This window comes from Arachis ipaensis, chromosome B8, assembly GCF_059453495.1.
Source record: "Arachis ipaensis isolate K30076 ecotype BB chromosome B8, ASM5945349v1, whole genome shotgun sequence".
Classification (NCBI taxonomy): domain Eukaryota; kingdom Viridiplantae; phylum Streptophyta; class Magnoliopsida; order Fabales; family Fabaceae; genus Arachis; species Arachis ipaensis.
In genome coordinates this window covers 40,724,367-40,727,010 of record NC_142443.1, presented here as the reverse complement: position 1 = coordinate 40,727,010, position 2,644 = coordinate 40,724,367, and the positions used below count along the sequence as shown (strand labels likewise).

The 2,644-nt window shown below is 42.9% G+C and overlaps 1 non-coding gene across 1 annotated transcript; it reads right to left on the bottom strand.

The window, feature by feature from the left end:
* Positions 1-384: 384 nt before the first annotated feature.
* On the bottom strand, positions 385-492 carry LOC148547791 (small nucleolar RNA R71). Its single transcript, XR_015897407.1, has one exon. It is a non-coding gene; the product is annotated as a small nucleolar RNA R71 (small nucleolar RNA).
* Positions 493-2,644: the final 2,152 nt, after the last annotated feature.

Genomic DNA, 2,644 nt, shown 5'->3' with positions numbered 1-2,644 from the left:
AATAATAATAATGTAAGGAAGATGCTTGGTGACTTTACTGCACCTAATTCCAATTTACATGGAAGAAGCATCTCCATTCCTGCCATTGGAGCAAACAACTTTGAGCTGAAACCTCAATTAGTTTCTCTAATGCAGCAGAACTGCAAGTTTCATGGACTTCCATCTGAAGATCCTTTTCAGTTCTTAACTGAATTCTTGCAGATATGTGATACTGTTAAGACTAATGGAGTAGATCCTGAAGTCTACAGGCTCATGCTTTTCCCTTTTGCTGTAAGAGACAGAGCTAGATTATGGTTAGATTCTCAACCCAAAGACAGCCTGAACTCTTGGGATAAGCTGGTCATGGCTTTCTTAGCCAAGTACTTTCCTCCTCAAAAGCTGAGCAAGCTTAGAGCTGATGTTCAAACCTTCAGACAGAAAGAAGGTGAATCCCTCTATGAAGCTTGGGAAAGATACAAACAGTTGACCAAAAAGTGTCCTTCTGACATGCTTTCAAAATGGACCATCCTGGATATATTCTATGATGGTTTATCTGAGCTATCAAAGATGTCACTGGACACTTCTGCAGGTGGATCCATTCACCTAAAGAAAATGCCTGCAGAAGCTCAAGAACTCATTGACATGGTTGCTAATAACCAGTTCATGTACACTTCTGAAAGGAATCCTGTGAGTAATGGGACGCCTATGAAGAAGGGAGTTCTTGAAGTTGATACTCTGAATGCCATATTGGCTCAGAATAAAATATTGACTCAGCAAGTCAATATGATCTCTCAGAGTCTGCATGGAATGCAAGCTGCATCCAACAGTACTCAAGAGGCATCTTCTGAAGAAGAAGCTTATGATCCTGAAAACCCTGCAATAGCAGAGGTAAATTATTTAGGTGAACCTTATGGAAACACCTATAACTCATCATGGAGAAATCATCCAAATTTCTCATGGAAGGATCAAAAGCCTCAACAAGGCTTTAATAATGGTGGAAGAAACAGGTTTAGCAATAATAAACCTTTTCCATCATCCACTCAGCAACAGACAGAGAACTCTGAACAAAATACTTCTAATTTGGCAAACTTAGTCTCTGATCTGTCTAAGGCCACTGTAAGTTTTATGAATGAAACAAGATCTTCCATTAGAAATCTGGAAGCACAAGTGGGCCAGCTGAATAAAAGGATCACTGAAATCCCTCCCAGTACTCTCCCAAGCAATACAGAAGAGAATCCAAAAGGAGAGTGTAAGGCCATTGACATAAGCACCATGGCCGAACCTACAAGGGGAGTGGAGGACGTGAATCCCAAGGAGGAAGACCTCCTGGGACGTCCAGTGATCAATAAGGAGTTTCCCTCTGAGGAACCAAAGGACTCTGAGGCTCATCTAGAGACCACAGAGATCCCATTGAACCTCCTTATGCCCTTCATGAGCTCTGATGAGTATTCCTCTTCTGAAGAGAATGAGGATGTTACTGAAGAGAAAACTGCCAAGTTTCTTGGTGCAATTATGAAGCTGAATGCCAAACTATTTGGCATTGATACTTGGGAAGTTGAACCTCCCTTGTTCATCAATGAACTAAGTGATCTGGATCAACTGACATTGCCTCAGAAGAGACAGGATCCTGGAAAGTTCATAATACCCTGTACCATAGGCACCATGATCTTTAAGGCTCTGTGTGACCTTGGTTCAGGAATAAACCTCATGCCCCTCTCTGTAATAGAGAAACTGGGAATCTATGGGGTGCAAGCTGCTAAAATCTCATTAGAGATGGCAGACAGTTCAAGAAAATAGGCTTATGGACAAGTAGAGGACGTGCTAGTAAAGGTTGAAGGCCTTTACATCCCTGCTGATTTCATAGTCCTGGATACTGGAAAGGAAGAGGATGAATCCATCATCCTAGGAAGACCTTTCCTGGCCACATCAAGAGCTGTGATTGATGTTGACAGAGGTGAAATAGTCCTTCAATGGAATGAGGACTCCCTTGTGTTTAAAACTCAAGGATCTCCCACTGCAACCATGGAGAGGAAGCAGAAAAAGCTTCTCTCAAAGCAGAGTCAACCAGAGCCCCCACAGTCAAACTCTAAGTTTGGTGTTGGGAGACCACAACCAAACTCTAAGTTTGGTGTTGAACTCCCATATCCAAACTCTAAGTTTGGTGTTGGAGAATCTCAACAAAGCTCTGCACATCTGTGAGGCTCCATGAGAGCCCACTGTCAAGCTATTGACATTAAAGAAGCGCTTGTTGGGAGGCAACCCAATTTTTATTTATTTAACTATATTTTTCTTATTTATATGTCTTTGTAGGTTCATGATCATGTGGAGTCACAAAATAAATATAAAAATTGAAAACGGAATCAAAAACAGCAGAAGAAAAATCACACCCTGGAGGAGCATCTGTCTGGCGTTTAGCGCCAGAACAGAGCATGGTTCTGGCGCTGAACGCCCAAAATGGGCAGCTTCTGGGCGCTAAACGCCAGAACAGGCATGGTTCTGGCGTTCAACGCCAGAAATGGCTAGTAAATGGGCGTTGAACGCCCAAAATGGGCACCAACCTGGCGCTGAACGCCCAGAGTTGTGTGCAAAGGCATTTTTACATGCCTAATGGGTGCAGGGATGTAAATCCTTGAACACCTCAGGATCTGTGGACCCCACAGGATCC